Source organism: Chrysochloris asiatica, unplaced genomic scaffold, assembly GCF_000296735.1.
Source record: "Chrysochloris asiatica unplaced genomic scaffold, ChrAsi1.0 scaffold00304, whole genome shotgun sequence".
Lineage (NCBI taxonomy): Eukaryota > Metazoa > Chordata > Mammalia > Afrosoricida > Chrysochloridae > Chrysochloris > Chrysochloris asiatica.
Window position 1 is genome coordinate 2,649,248 of NW_006408822.1, and position 16,876 is coordinate 2,666,123.

The window sequence follows — 16,876 nt, forward strand, 5'->3', positions numbered from 1 at the left end:
AGCAAAGATGTCAGCTTGAGGACTAAGGTGCGCCTGAACCAAGCCATGGTATTTTCAATAACCTCACATGCATGCGAAAGCTGGACAGTGAATAAGGAAGACCGTAGAAGAATTGATGCTTTTGAGTTATGGTGTTGGAGGAGAATATTGAAAGTGCCATGGGATCTATTGAAAGAACCAATAGGTCCGTTTTGGAAGAAGTGCAGCCAGAGTGCTCCTTGGAGGCCAAGATGGCCCAGCTTCGTCTCTCATACTTTGGACATATCGTTAGGAGGGACCAGTCGCTGGAAAAGGATATCATGTTTGGTAAGGTGGAGGGTCAGAGAAAAAGAGGAAGAGCCCCAATGAGATGGATTGGCCAAGTGGCAGCATCGATGGACTCAAGTTTGACAACAGTAGTGAGGTTGGCCCAGGATCGGGCAGTGTTTCGTTCTGCTGTGCATAAGGTCGCTATGGGTTGGTATGGACTCGATGGCACCTAACAACAACAAAAACAACATAGGAGTGGAGGTTAGGAGGGGAAAAATAAGGATGGAAAGTGAGTGGGGTGAGGATTGGATGTTAGATCTGAGGAGGAAGCTCAAGCAGAATGGTCCAGGCTCCTAGAGGCCCAGGGGACAGTGAGCAAACCCAGATCTCTTGGGACCACCAGGCAGGAAACCATTGTGAGGTGTGGCTAAGTATTTGCTGAGACTGAGCATGGCCATCAGCCATTGGCCAAAAGGCTTCCTGGGCCTCTGGAGTCACACAAAGCACCAGAGTTCTTTGCCTCTTCCTGTCAAACCCAACATGTTGCTCAGGAAAGAAGATCATGGGGAAGGAAGACAAGGATCCCCTTAGGGAAATAGGAAGGAGCCCTATCTCATAGTTACCAGGATGTGTGGGGGAGCTGCAGCTTCAGAGTCCAAATCCTACTCTCTTCCTGTATGGCTCGGGCCTCTGGTAACTTCAACTGCTTTATGGGCTTAAGAATTGTAATATCCATGCCACAGACTTGTTTGTTGTGAGGATACAATGAAACATATGGAAATATCTGACATATAGCATCTGACATAAGTAATCCCTTACATTTTTCTCTTTATATGAGAAAGTCCTAGTGTGGTGCTGTAGGATAAACACTGGGCTTCTAACCGCAAGGTTGGTGGTTCAAACCCACCAGTCGCTTCTCGGAAACCCTATATATATAGTGTCTCTATGAGTCGGAATTGACTCAATGGCACTTAACACCACCACCACCAACAATATGATATAGGGTGGAGTCACTGGGTGGTGCAAAAATTAGTCTGCTTAGCTGCTGACTGAAAAGAGATTTGTGCCCAACCTGAGGCATCTCAGAAGAAAGGCCTAGAGATCTTTCAAACAATTAGTCATTGGAAACCCTTTGGAGCAAAGTTCTACTCTGACACACATAGGGTTGTAGGGTTGCCATGAGCCGAAATCGACTCGATAGAAACTGTTTTTTGTTTTCTAAAATGAGAATATAATGAACCAGGTGCTGGGAGAGGACCATGCCTCAGAGAGCCTTCATGCGTCAGAGCTGGAAAGATGTGCTTCACCATACGGACAGGCAGGAATGAAGTACTTACTAAGTGCCAGATGTGTTAAGTACTGTGGCCTACATCCTCTTGTCCCACCCTCAGCCAGAGCCAAATGAGGTGAATACTATTACCCCCATTCTCCATAAAGCAAACTGAGGCTGAAGTTAGTAACTTAACTACGATTTTTCTACTGGTGAGAGTCAGGAATCAAACCTTATCTATACAACTATGACGTAACTGGCCCTCTTCCACACTGTACAGGCATAGAGATTGAGTACCAGAGAATGAAGCCCCTGTTCTACCCTTCAGTGTGGGCAGATGTAAGACTACTTAAGGAGGGGTGAGGGAGTGAGCAGGAACTTGGGGTGGGGGTCACATAAACTTGGGTTTGGATCCTCTCTTGATGTCTAAATTACTGTGTGACTTTGAGCAAGATTCTCCCCTCTCAAGCCTCAATTTCCTCATCAGCAAAATGGGCATCATATTAACTACCTGGCAGGGCTGTGAGGGTTAAACTTAACAACTTTGGTTCAGTGCCTGGTGAGACACAGGTGTCCAAGGATTGGGTAGCCCATGCCAGGCTTCTGAAATCACCATGCCCATCGGCTTTGGACTCAGGAGAGAAGCATGTTCTCTTCCCAACTCCCAGACGCCCGATGTTCTGGAAAGTCTCTGCACGGTGCAGTGTTCAAGCTGCTGCTGGCACTAGGCCTGGGTACACATGAAATAGGCATGTCCCCTCTTCCCCTCCGAGTGCATGCAAAGGCACATCACAGCCCATATTTTGAGGGGGATTTTATGATCTTCATTTTGTGTCACTGCCAGAGAAGAGTAAACGGCAGCTCCTGGCTGCTGAGGAAGGACTGTGCCTATGCCAGGCTGGCGTGCCTGGTGTCAGCGCGGACGTATGCCTGTCTTTGTCCGCTGCAGACAGATGTACACTCCAAACACATGCCCCAGCACACGCATGCCCCAGCACATAGCACCAAGCAGCGAAGCCTCCGCAGGCTTCCTTCTCATTCTTCTCTTATCACGGGCTCTCTCCGCCTCCCTCTGTCTCCGTGGTGTCTGTCATCTCTCTCTCTTGGTTTCCTGGTCTCTCTTCCTCTGACTCTCTTTTTCTTCTTGTCTCTCTATGTGTCCCCATCTCTGATGCTCTATGTCTCATTGTTTTTCTGGCTTTCCCCACCTTGCTCAGGCTGTATCTTGTCTTGCTAACACTCTTTCTCTGTTTCCAATTCTCTCAGAATCTTTCTGCCTTGCTCTCTGCTTCTTTGTCACACTGTCTCTATCTGCCTATCTCTCCCTCTCTCTTTCCATGTCCCTTTCCCTAACTCTTTCTGTCTTTCTCCTTTTCTGTGGCACTTTTCCTTGAAATGCATCAGAGACTGAAGTGGCTGGATTTCAAGTGACAAACAACACTACACCCAGAATCCACCATCCCCCAGGTGGCTGCCTTCCTCCTCCACATCCCTGTCATGAAGAGGAGTCTATTGTGTCGGCCCCAGAGAGTTCGAGTTGAAGGGCCTTGGGGGTCTGAGTCTCTGACTGCTCCAAGCTACTTCCCCATTGGCTCCCAGCAGCGTGTGCTCAGCGAGGGCTGAGCGACAGGGGGAGGCTCGAGTCCATAAAAGGGGGATGAGACACCAGAACTGCCATTCCAAGGGGCTTTGGTAGCTCTCACAGCTGTCTTTTGGCACCTCCTTCCAAGCCGGAGTCAGGCAGACCTGGAGTCCTGGGCTCTAACCTGCTCAGGGAGCAGCTGCCAAGGGACAAAAGAACACACAGGTAATAAATACCCAGATGGGGCATTGGAATTCTATCTCTTGGCTTTATTTGTTTATTCCTGGTCTTCAGAATCAGGAGGTGAGAAGAATTTGGGCTGGAGGATTTAAAGTTTGTGTCTATGTGGCAAAGAGAGGTCGTTAGAGTTAGGAGGCTAGTTTAGAAAAGACAGACAGATTGTTTTCTAGAATGTCTTCTGTATTGTTGTTGTTGTTTTTAAGTGCCATAGAGTCAGTTTAAGTGTCATCGACCCATAGGGACCCTATATATTGTTTCCGAGGAGTGGCCGGTGGGTTTGAACCGCTGACCTTGAGGTTCAAACTGACCTTGCGGTCCAACGCATTATCCCGTAGCACCATATAGTCCTGGCTTAAACAGATGGTAGATCTCTTCAAAGAGGGCCACCTCTTGGTTCCAGCTCCAGAGTCTTTTTCCCTTTGTGCCCTACCATACAGCAGTTCCCATGCTATCCCCAGGGTAGAAGGAGAATGAGACCCTGGGTAGGAGAGGTGAGTGCAGTAGCTAATCAGGGTTCTTTTAAAGGTCAGTGATTCTCCCTGGACTTGGAGAATAAGAGCTTGGGGATGTTAATGAGTCTCAGGGCTCTGGCATTTACCATGTATTATGTACATCAATGCACTGAGTTCAGTCTTTTCATTCTTCTTGGTTTATGTTTAATTGCTGACAGGGTGCTGGTTTGAGTGGCTTGCTTTGACGCAATTTTACACAAAATGAAGTTCAGAGTTGTTTGTTGGGAAGGAATGAGAGGAGAGAGTGACAATGTGCCCTAAAACTCAGGTAGAGCAGGATTTTTCTTGTCAGTTTTACTTGGAAAGGACTTGTTGCTTTCATGTAAATTACAGCCAGAGGATTCTGAGCGAAGCAGGGAAGATGCTCAGCCAAAACCATTTGCTCACTGGGAAATGAAAGACTTATAGAATCCCAAAGTTTGACTGGTGAGCTTCAGAAAAAGAAAAAAGAAAAAAAAAAAAAGCCTGCTTGTGACTCCAGATAGAATAGTAAATTCTGAAACCTCTTCCCTTTCCTTGATATCTTTTATCAAGGATCTCTTGATAAAGCTTTACAAACATTCTTTAATTAAGCTTCCAACTTCTGAGGGGAGACAAGCTCTTCAGGTTATTGGATCTGATTTCAATTCCCCTCCCACAGACAGAAAGTTTCATTATCAGCTTTCTTCTTACAGTTGGTAAAATAGACCAGGCTTGTCTTTCTAATGTGACAGGCGTTTTCATCAGAATCCAGTGCAAAACGTCTCAGATTGTCAATCCTCTTTGGTTCTTTCCCCTAACCTTGGGGCTCACCCCCACTGCAGTACCCTCCTTCTTTTCTCCCCTTACCTTCTCTTCCCAGCCCACCCTACCTTGCCTTTTGTTCTATTTTTGCAGGTCATTTATCCCCAGGCTCTGAGATCTGCGTGGGGGAGCCTCTGCAGCAGCCCAAACCGGTGAGCTAGGTGCTTGGGGGAGGTTTGCGTTTGCTGACAGAGCTCAAGCCCACTGCTTTGCCCCAGAGGTGTGATGGGTGGCAGGTAAATGCTGTGTTTCCTGGCAGCTGGGAGTGGGTTGTTACTGTGGTTCCTGAAAGCTGTGTGGCAAAATCCAACAGACCAGCTCTAGTGCTGCTTGAGAAATTTGCAATCACCTTAAAACACAGAGAAGGGGTTAGGGCTTTTCAAGGTAACTTCCAGAAACTAGGAATTTTCCATATACCACATAAATGTACCTGTCACACACCTCAAACTGTTTTGGTTTCAAATCTGAGAGCCTATGGCTAATTTGCCATGTGACTTTGGGACAGTGGCTGCCCTCTCTGGGTCTTAATCTCCTCATCTGTAAAATGAGGAATGTTTATAATTAATAATATTCACCCCCTGAGGTTACTGTAGAGAGAGCGGTGGCTCTGTAGGATAAGCACTGGACTCCAAACTACAAGATCCATGGGTAGAGCCCACCAGCCACTCTGCTGGTGAGAAAAATGAGGCTTTCGGCTCCTACGAAGATTTAGTCTCCGAAACCCTATACAGGGTTGCTATAAGAAGGAACTGACTAGACAGGTCTTGACAACAATAAAAGCAAGGTTATTGTAAGGATCCCTGGTTGTGCAGTGGTTAAAGTGCTTGGATGCTAACTGAAAAGTCAGTGGTTGGAACCCACCAGCTGCTCCAAGGGAGAAAGATGTGGCAGTTGGCTCCCATAAAGATGAAGGCCCCAAATCCAAACCCATAACCATTGAGTCACTTCTGACTGATAGTAACCCTGTGTAGGATTTCCGATGCTGCAAGTCTGTGGGAGTAGAAAGCTTTGTCTTTATCCTGCTGAGTGACTAGTGAGTTTGATCCACTGACCTTGAGATTAGCAGTCCAGTGCTTACCCTATAGCACCACCAAGACTCTGTGCTGTAAATATTACAACATTGGAAACCCTATGGGACAATTTTGTTCTGTCCTGTAGGGTCGCTGTGAGTCAGAATTGGATTTGGTTTTTAGTTTAAGGTCACTGTGGGGTGGCACAAGCATTTTCCTGGTTGGCACAAATGGTTAAATGCAGGGCTACTAACCAAAAGGTTGGCAATGTGAACTCAGAGGTACGTCAGAAGAAAGACCTGGCAATCTTCTTCCAAAAGATCACAACCTTGAAAACCCTATGGCAGGTAGCTGTACTCTGTACATATGAGGTCTTCATGACAATAGGAATTGACTCTGGCAAATGGATTGGCAAGGTTGTTGTGAAGCAATATGCCTGGCATACAGTAGGCACGCAATAAATGTATGACTGCTCAAGTTTTCACTGTTTCAAAGAGCCAGAATTGGAATCCCCACCCCAGTCTATTAAAATGCATGCTCATTCTGCGCAATCATGCCAAGAAATATGCTCTAATGTCTAATCATTCTGCTTGTGGGACTGGCCCACAGCCTGACCCGCCATCTCCTCCCCAACAGAAGACTTTATTTCTTTACTTGCCACCGAGGGATCATGAAGTCTCTTCTTGATTGATTCTCCTTAACTTCCCATCTCACTTGCCACCTCCTTGGGTCATTCTCACACAATTGCGATATTTTATTAACTCTCTTCCATCATTCTAAGAGGATCAATAGTTGGGGGTTTGATTCCAAAGAGTGCCTGAGAAAGAGTTGTGAGCCAGTTAATGTCTCTCACTGTTGATGCTCATTGTAACCCATAAATGTTAGTTCTTTTCACTGGGTCTGACAAAGGGCTAAAACAATTTCACTTAAGGCTAGGGAGAGTCAATATGGTGGTTGTAAACTCTGGCTGGTGACACCAGGTAAACCTGGGACCAATCCCTGAGATGAAGAGAAGTCCTCCATAAATCCCTCCCAGCCTGGGTCCAGATGGATGCTCCTGATAGGGGGATAAGTGGCCCAGGCCCACAAGGCATATCTCTTAACTTGGGTGGCTCTTCCTCGAGTACATTTGGCCCACTTCATTGGCCAGAGTTTGGGCTACAGCTACAGGCACATTCACCAGGGGATGAATTGTCCATTCAGTGACTTGAAAGCCATTTGACCCCTTGACAATTCCATTTAACTTGACAGGGGTTTAGCCAACCAGTTGCCATCTAGTCAATTCTGACTCATGATGATGTCATGTGTCAGAGTAGAACTGTTCTTTATAGGTTTTCCAGTGGCTGATTCATCTGGAAGTAGGTTGCCAGGCTTTTCTTCTGAGGTGACCACAAACCTCTAACCTTTTGGTTAGTAACTAACCCTTTGCTGATGCATGTTGTTGCTGTTGGTAAGTACTGTGGAGTCCGTTCCGACTTATAGTGACCCTGCACAGGGTTTCCGAGGCTGCAGATCTTTACGGGAGAAGAAAGCCTCATCTTTCTCCCACAGAACAGCTGGTAGTTTCAAACTGCTGACCTTGAGGTTAGCAACCCGATTCGTGACCACTACGCTACCAGGGTTTACTGAGAAGTTATTATGTGTGCTTGGGTCTCTGGTCCACTGACCACTAGGGACAAAGGATGGGATCAGAGAGGAACAGGAGGAGAAAATTGGGGGTGTGATTCACACAGCAGAAGGTCAACCTCCTGATTCAAACTCCACTTCCCCTCTGCCTTCACTCTGTCTCCTTTATTTAGTTTCCTTCCCTCTTCTCTCCACACCACTCCCACCCTATCTCTCTCTCTCTTCACCTCTAGTTTCTTTTCCCACATGCACATCTTTTCTCTCCCTCTGCTTTTCTTGGTCTCTGTGTGTGTGGAGGGTCCCATCACTGTTCCTCTTGTTGCCCTTTCTCTGAGTCTATGTCTCTCTATGCAGCTGTCTTTCTGTCGCTTTATCTCTCTCTGTCTCTGGCTCACTCTCTTTTTACTTTCCTGTTGTTTGTACCGTTGAGTTGGTTCCAACCCATAGCAACCCTGTATAGGGTTTCTGAGGAGCAGCTGGTGAGCTTGAACTGTCGTCCTTTCAGTTTAAACTGACTTGGCAGTCCAGCACAGCTCCACACTGGGACCTATCCCTTAAATGTACCAAACAACCAAAAGGATGGGAAATTCCATACTGGTCCTTCGTTCAAAAATATTCTTTTAACAAGTGCCTTTAATAATTCCACTAGGGTCTACAGCAGGAGTGGCTTTGTACAGTGACTGGTCGGGGAGGGGTGGGTGCTCGGCACCAGGGCCCCCTCACCCTGAGCTCTGTGATTTATTTGATTCTTGCTGCTCTAAATGGTAGGTTCACTTTCTGTTCAGAACCCAAACTTCTATGTTCCCCCCTAAATGAATCATCCTTTACCCTACGGGGCCTAATAAGGCACAGTTTCTCCAATGTTCAGAGTCTCCTTTTGCCTGTCACTGGAGACCCATAAAGATGAACTTTATATATTTGCAAGTGGGGTAAGAGTTCCTGGAATGGTTTCATTTCAGGAATGTGAATGTTAGGGCCAGGGGAATCTGAGGGACATCAAATGTGTTCCTACTCCTCAGAGGGGACTTGGTGGTATGGAACTACTGGACTGACTTCTAAGCCTGGTTCTGCTCTTCTTTTGCCTCCTTATCTTGGCCTAATCATTTCATCTCTCAATCCTCTGTTTTCCCGATCTAGAAAATGGGGCTTATGGGGGCCCAGCTCACTGGAATGTCCTGAGAGTGGAAATGAGATAAGTGAGACAAACTGCTTAGTTCCTGGTAGCTATACCTCAAATGGGGGATGCAAAAGACTCAGAGAATCCCATGTCTACTGATGTGGCACTGTAGTTGATAAGCACTCAACCACATGGCCAGTTTGAATTGCAAGGTTGGCAATTAAAACCCACCAGCCACTCCTTGAAAACCTTATATGGGGTCCCTATGAGTCAGGGCTGGCTCAACAGCACTTAACAACAACAACACTTCCTGCCCTCAGTGACCTTGGGGAGGGGAGCACTCCACCCTTTTTTATCTGGAGCTTGGGTATAATAAAGCTTTGCCCAGAGGGCTCATGGAGGCATCTGGAGTACGTGGGGCTTGATACAGGGCAGCAGTACAATTCTCATTGATTGTTAAGATTGTTATCTTTGTTGTTGTTGTTGCTGTTATTAAGTGCCTTCCAGTCGGTCCAACCCATAGTGACCCTATATAAGATTTTTAAGCAGCAGCTGTTAAGCTTGAACAGCTGACCTTGTGGTTCAAATTGACTTCACAGTCCATCCAGCACATTAACCCCCAGCACCACACCAGGACTCCACTGTCTTTATAGGGTCATGGAAACAATGCTATCTCTTGGGTGGGCCTCATGGTGTGGGAGGCTAAGTTTGGTCTCCATTTCCCTCCTGACTCATGGTGTGACCTTAAACAAGTGACTTCATTTCTACTTTTCCCCATTTCCTCTTTACCAAATAGGGATAATCATATGCGAGAAAGTGCTCTGAGGAGATAATTGCCACGCTAACTCATGCCATTATTATTCCGTGTTGGCTTTTTTAATAAAAATGCTTGCAGCTCCTCTGAGCCCTCAGCTGAATACAATATAGAAATCTCACGGAGGAGACAGACATATGAAGATTTCCTTTGGAAGCAATTCTAGGATTTAGATGCACTTTAGATGATGTTGTCAGGGCAGTCTTCATGGGGGCATGGCAGGGAGGGGAGGTGGTATTGGCCCCATTTATGGATGAGAAAACTGAGGGTGGAGAGGGGAGTGATTCACATAGAGAAAGAGATGAGATAGGGGACTCGCCCTGTGTTTTCCCTTTTTCTCCCAGATAAAAGGAAAACCACAAGGACAATCTCCCCTCATGTTTGCCTGGAGAGCCACCAGGGGCACTGGGGCAGGCATAAGAGGGTGCTGGAAAAGGCTCCGGACTCTCCACAGGGGCAGGCCACATCCTGCCTCCTCCAGTGACACCACCCTACTTGGGACAAAACCTCTATCTCCCAGAACCTATATTTCCTTTCCTGTTAAGGTAGACTCACCCTGCCCCTCACCAGTCCATAGTCCATGTTTTCCCCACTGGCCTGTTACAAAGCCCTCTGAGGTAATGGCCGAGGAAAGGCTTTACACAGTGCCAGGTGCTGAAGGCTCTCCTTTGTGAGGACTAATGGAAAGCACCCCCACTGCTGGCTCTGAGTCCACTCTCTCACTGTGGGCCATGTAAGTCTGCCCTCCACTTGACCGAGTCCCAGGGCATTCCTCAAGATAACCAAGTGGGCTTCCCTTCACTTCTCACTTCATGGTCGGCTCTCTCAGCCCATTCCAAATCAGAGATGATAACCAGGCAGGACTATCTCTGACGTATGACATCAACTTCTTTACCTTAGCAAACCCCTATCATAAAGGCAGATGAGACTCATCTGATATTGTCCAATAATTGATTTACCACATTTGTTGTTGTTGTTGTTGTTAAGTGCCGTCGAGTCGGTTTCGACCCATAGCGACCCTGAATAGGGTTTCCGAGGCTGTAAATCTTTACGGGAGCAGATCGCCTCATCTTTCTCCCGCGGAACAGCTGGTAGTTTCGAACTGCTGATCTTCCGGTTCGCAGCCTGATTCGTAACCACTACGCTACCAGATTTACCACATAGAGGGAAGGAAATAGGACTGCTTAGGAAAATCTTAAGGCTGATGTTTCCATTACTATTAGCCATTCCGTTTAACTCTGAGAGATCTGGTTGGAAGCTTAGGTCTCCCATTCATAAGCCAAGAGACTTGGACAAGCAATTTCACTTCTCCTAGTCTCAGTCTTGTCCTCTGTACAATGGGTATAAAAACACTCACTTCTGGGATTGTCTTGAGTATTAGAGATATGTATAAATGGTGGTGCACAGTATGGAACTGTTATTGGGTTGATGTGTTCATGTGTGAAGAGCACTCAACCCAGCCTGGCACATAGTAGGCCCTCCGCACATGGAAGTTAATTCAGTCACCAACTGTTCAGGAATTCCCATTTCGTATCTCTCTTCCCTTGTACCTCCACACCCTTTCTTATTACCTACAACCAAAGTAAAGTTAAAATGGAGCCTTCATTCTGTGCTATTTAAAAAACCTACTGTATGTCACTCCACGGTACTTAACAACAACAATTGTATGTCAAGGAGTTCTGATGTGGTGCTGTGGGCATCAGAATGCAAAGTCATTTGAACTGCAAAGTCAGTGGTTCAAGCTCACCAGCTTCTCCTTGGAAACCCTATACAGGGTTGCTATGGGTTGGAATCAACTCAATGGCACTTAACAACAATGACAACAGCTGTATGTCAAGAGCTCTGGTGTGGTGCCGTAAAAAAATACGCTGGACCACAAGGCCAGATTCAATAGCAAGGCCGGTGGTTCAAACTCACTAGTCGCTCCTTGGAAACCCTGTACAGGGTCACTATGAATTGGAACCGACTCTTGTTGCTGAGTTGGTACCACTCATAGCGATCCTGTGCACAACAGAATGAAACACTGGTCCTGGGCCAACCTCACAATTGTTACCACACTCGAGCCCATTGATACTGCCACTTTGCCAATCCATCTCTCTGGTGGTTTTCCTCTTTTTCTTTGACCCTTCACCTTACCAAACATGATATCCTTCTCCAGTGACTGGTCCCTCTCTGGATCCCAACCCTGCTCCACAAGGACAGACGTGAGGTAGGTAAAAGACACCAGGTAGGTACAATGATGTCTCAGGTAGCTGGTGTCCCATCTGTTATTGTGTCCACATTGGAATGCAAGCCCCAAGCCCCCAGGGCTCTTGATTTTCCAAGATAAATTGAACATGAAAAATGTTTAATGTAAAAATCTTCCAATTTTTAAGTGTTGGCAACAATTTTTAAAAAAGGATTCCTGTACTGGTCAAACTGTCCTAGGCCCATTTGCTGAGTTTGCAGTTGGCCAGGCTACAACCTCTGGATGTGCAGGAAGAGAGCTCAGGGCCTCTCACCTGGCCTTAGTCCCTTCCTACTATCCTTTAGGGAAAAGGACTTTCCTGGACCAGGGGGGTGAAGAGGGAGGGACATAAGCTCCTCTGGGCCCAGAGTCTTGTCTTCATCTCCCAGACACTGCCATTAGCAAGACTAGAATAAAGTGAAGTCTTAGAATAAAGGTGCTCATTCATGAGCTTTTCCCTTTTTCCTTCTTCCTGTCTCCTCTCTCTCTCAAAGCTTTCCCCTTTCTGGGTCTCCACTCTCTGCTGCTCCTTCCCTCCCTCCATCTGCCTCATTGTCTCCTCTTCTCCACCTATCCCTCTGTTTTTTCTCTCTCCTTTTGGCACCTTTGCCTCTGTTTTAGCATCTGTCTGTTGCTCTGCCTTTTTCCTTCCCTTCCCACTGCACCCTCTCTCTTTGTCTCAGTTTCCTCATCCTCTTCACACCCCACTCCAGCTTCTCCTCTGCTCTCACTTTCTCTTTCCTCCCATGCCTTTTCCACGTTCTCACTAACTACTATTGGATTTACTTTAGCTGCTGTTAGTTTAGGAAACTGAGTTTTCTCTGAGGGGATGAAGGTGTGATCCAGAAAAACTTAAATGGCTTCAGTGAAGTTGAGGGGCTGGGTCATAATAAAACATTCACCTACTTATTCTCTTACAAATTGATGTTGTTGTTGTTGTTAAGTACCCACTGTCAAGTTGGTTCTGACTCATAGGGACTCTGTATAGGGTTTCTGAGGAGCGGCTGGTGAGTTTGAACTGTTGACCTTGTGATTCAAACTGGCCTTGTGGTGCAGCCCTTATCCTACAGTGCCACACCAGGACACCGTTCACAAATTGACAGGGGCTCCTTTTCTGGTTTCAGCTCTGTATTTGGTGCTGGGAGGCATCATTTGTCCATTGGATCTTTGAAACTTCATTAGTCTTCCCATCCATTTAGCCATTGTTGTCATTACCTTGGACAACAAGAATTAACATGCCTTGCCCTCTGCCCACTTCTCTGCTTTTTCCCAGTCTCCCCTCCTCCTGCACTTTCAGATCCAGTCTTCCCCTGGCCTCCTTGCCACTCCCCAAACATACCCCAGACTTTAGGGACTTTGCGCTAATTTGCTCTGTGGTATGGAATTCAAGAAAATAGGAGATCATTATGGGATGGAACCAGCACAGGTGTCTCCAATAAGGAGGGGCCAAATCCAGGTAGACTTCCAGGAGGAGGTACCTGAGGCTGAGTTTGGAGACTGAGTAAGGTTTACCCAGGTCCTGGGGAAGTGAGAAGTGGGTGCAGTGGTGGTGAGAAAGGCATGGTAGCAAAGAGAGCCCTAAGTGCAAAGGCATGTGTGTGTGTGTGCACAAGTACATGCTACATTCATTTTGGAATTGCCCAGGTCACATGGAACTCACACAAAATCTGTCTGGGTTCATACCCTAGCCCTGCTGCCTACCTGCTGTACACATTGGATAGATTATATAATCTCTCTGTACCCCGATTTCCTCATTTGTAGAATGCGAGGATGTATTCCCAGCTTTATGGTGTTGTTATTAGCAGATATGCAGAATTCAGCACTGTGCCTGGGAGCTACTGTCAGCTCTTCCTCTGGGGAAGGTCCTTACCTGCAAGGCCAAGGCGACCAGCATATCTCTAAGGAAAGCTTCTGAAGGGGGCAGTCAGATGTGCATTTCAGAAGAGTCCTGTGATGGGTGTGTGAGAAGTGCTAGGAGGGCAAGATGAGAGGCTGGTGTAGGCCCCTGGAGGGAGGTGTTGAGGCTGGGCTGGGGATGGATCTGAAAGGCCTGGGCAGTACACAGGTCAGGAAGGTGAGCTCTGGGACCAGACTGGTACAAATCCCAGCGCTACCACCTACTGGCTCTGGAAACTTGGCACATGACTTCACTTGCCTCAATTCCCTTGTCTATCAAGAGGGCCAACGAGTTGCTGAATAAGAATGAGTAACCACCGAGAACTGCCCAGAATATTGTGAGTACTTAATAACCATCAGACCAGCTAGATATAAAGTTGACAGGTAAAAGGAAAGGATGCTGAAACTATTTTTTGCTGAGATAAGAGATTCCAAAAAAAGGCTGGCTAGGGAAACCTCTTACCCTTAGCAGCCAAGCTGTGCAGGAAACCTCCAGATGGGAAGAGTTAGGGGATGGTCTGGGCTCTCCCTCTCCAGGGGGCTAATCTTGTAGCAGTCATCCAAGCAGAGGAAACATGATTTACCTAGTTTGCATCTGCACAGTAACAGCACAACTTGCTGGCCTGGAACCCCAGTTCAGAAATCTCAGCAGCTGATAAAACGTGAGGGAAAATTGAGGGCAGGGGAGAGACACTGGTTCATTTCCCTGGGTTGTCCACTCTGCTTTCCTGCTTAAGGAAGCAGCCCTGCCCAGCCGCAAGAGAGGCAGACAGACCTTTCATCTCTGATCTCAGGAGATTTACCAAATCTCCCTGAGAATCTGTTTTCTCATCTATACGTAGGAATCATGATGCCCACCTCTCACAGTTGGTTTGTGGGTGGAGTACATTCTTACAAATAGGGGGTTCTGTACATAAATAAGGTCTTCTGGGCCTCAGAGAGCTGGACTTTTAATTAAAATTAATCAGAGTTGTTCTAAAAGTTGTAGTCTGTAATTGTAGTCCAACAGAACTTACTTTGCACTCCAGCTTCACTACTGTGCAGGGCATAGACAACTCACTGAATCAGAAGTGTCCCTTACTAGTGAGGGATAAGTGAGATGTCCTAAGACTCAGGGGCTTAGGACAGGGCCCGGCACACAGTAAGTTCTCAATAAATGGTTGGGATAACCATTAAGTGTGCTTACCCAGGAAATGCCCTCTCTGAGCCTCAGTTTTCTCATCTTTAAAATAGAGGTGATTCCATGAGTTGATGGTGGAAGATATTTAATACTACTGAACAATCAGAACTGTTTACAGGACTTGGGGCCCTGGAGGGTAGAAGGGCAATAATCTCCAAGAGCATAATTAGGAACATTGGGTGACACAAAGACAAGATTGGGGAAATCATGGGTCCCCTGCTGGAGTTGGGTGTCTAGGGGAAAACCCACATTTCCAGGTGGGAGAACTGAATCATGTTCCCTTTTGAATGGCTTTGAGTATTTCTATTTGAATGGCTTTGAGTCTTACTATTTGGTTTATAAAGGATAGACTATGAGAGGGCCAGTTTTCAACAAGATATTTATGAAAAAATTAATTCATAATAATTATGAATTAAGTGGGGGAGATGACAACCCATAAAAACAACAAGCATATCAAATAAATAGGACAATAGGAGGTGTTGAGTACTTTGATGTAAGAGAGAGACCAAGGAAGTTACAATAGATACATACAGTGGTCAGCAAATGCATCTCTGCTGATGGGGCATTTAACTCATCTATTTGTAAGATGGAGCCAAACAACCTACTCCTTATTGACTTACTTAGGTTGTGAAGACCAGCTTGTTATACAAAAAATGCAGGGTAACCCCATCAGATCACAAAATGGAGATGACGATGTGTCATTACATAACTGTCAAGCCACTGAGGATCTTGCCCGGTCAAATTGACACATAACCTTAGTCATCACAGCCAGCATTACTCATACCTCCCACATCAGTGTCTGTCACTACCAGACGGATGTCATTAATGCATACAATAGTCAGAGTTGATGTTTTACTATTATTGTTAGTGCAAAATGTCAGCTAACAAGATAGTCAATAAGTGAGCTGTAGGTATATGTGAAAATCTGAAGTCAGAGTTCTACAGATAGTGGAAACAGAAAGTGCAAAGGCTCTGAGGCAGAAACAAGTTTGGCATATTTGAGGACACACAGTATTTCAGGGAGAAAGGTTATAGTTCCTGAAGACACAGACAAGTAGCAAATAGTTGTTAGATAAGGCACATGTATCTGGGAGAACACAAAGGAGGAACATCCCACCCAGCCTAGAAGAGGGGACTTCTGATCTGAGACCTGAGTGACAGGTAACAGAAAAGAAGAAGAAAGGTTTCCAGATAGAGGAAACAGCACATGTAAGGCTCGGAGGTGGGGTGGGGCCTGATGCATTCACTAGGGGAACTGTAAGTATATGGGTTCCAGAGCTGAAATACTGGGATATTGCTGACAGTTAGGTAAAAGACTGGACTGACTTAGCTCAAAGGGTCTAATCACAAAATTGACGTGCTGAGAAGGCCATTTCAGTGTGTATCAGAGATGGGCCTAGCTGCAGGGAAGCCAGCATGAAGAGGGGGTGAAGCTATGGCAGCCAGCATGGGTAGCAGCTCTGGGTGTAAACTTCAGGACCCTTACAAAGGAGAAAGGACTCATAGGGACAGGGAAGAGGGGAGGAGATAGAAGTCTCAGAGAACTCAGAGGAGCAAATAGCCAAGTGTCTCCTGGCTCCGTGAGTGGGCAAGGGATTTTAAGTCTGACAAAGAATTTGTCTGTCTGTCAAGGGATCTGAAGTCTGAGGCCAAGTCCTGGCTTACCATCTTCCTGGCTCTGAGCAATCCTATCGACCCCTCACTGAGCCTTAATGTCCCCATCTGTCCAATGAAAAGAATCAAGCCTACCTTGAAAGGCGGCTAGGCAGATTGAATATGAAAGTACAAGACAGTCCCTGGCACATAGTGAGTCCCAGCACATGTGAATCCCTTCCTCACTGGTGTATGTACAGAACATAGTGCCTATACCAAGCAATGAAATCACAACCCTGTCCAAACATCTGACATCATCTTGCAGATAACTTTTACATAATTGTTGTTGTTGTTAAGTGCCATCGAGTTGGTTCTGACTCATAAAGACCCTATGTAGGGCTTCCGAGGAGCAGCTGGTAGGTATGAGCTGTCCACCTTGTGGTTCTCAGGCCAACAGCTCAAAAACATAAGTTGAACTTCTTAATCTTTTACTTAACATGTTATGACACTACATAAAAATTGCAATTGCCCCTTCCTTGTTTTTACTGATGAAAATTGGCCTATGATGTGCTCAAAGCTTTTTTTTTTTTTTTTCCCAGTGTCTTCTCTTTTAATACACAGCAGAGCAAAACCTTGCAGTCTGCCTTGACCCGTGTTGTTGTTATTAAGTGTCGTTGAGTCAGTTCTGACTCATAGTGACCTTGTATAGGGTTTCTGAGGATTTGAACTGCTGACCTTGTGGTTCACAGTCTAGTCCTGATCCTACAGTGCCACACC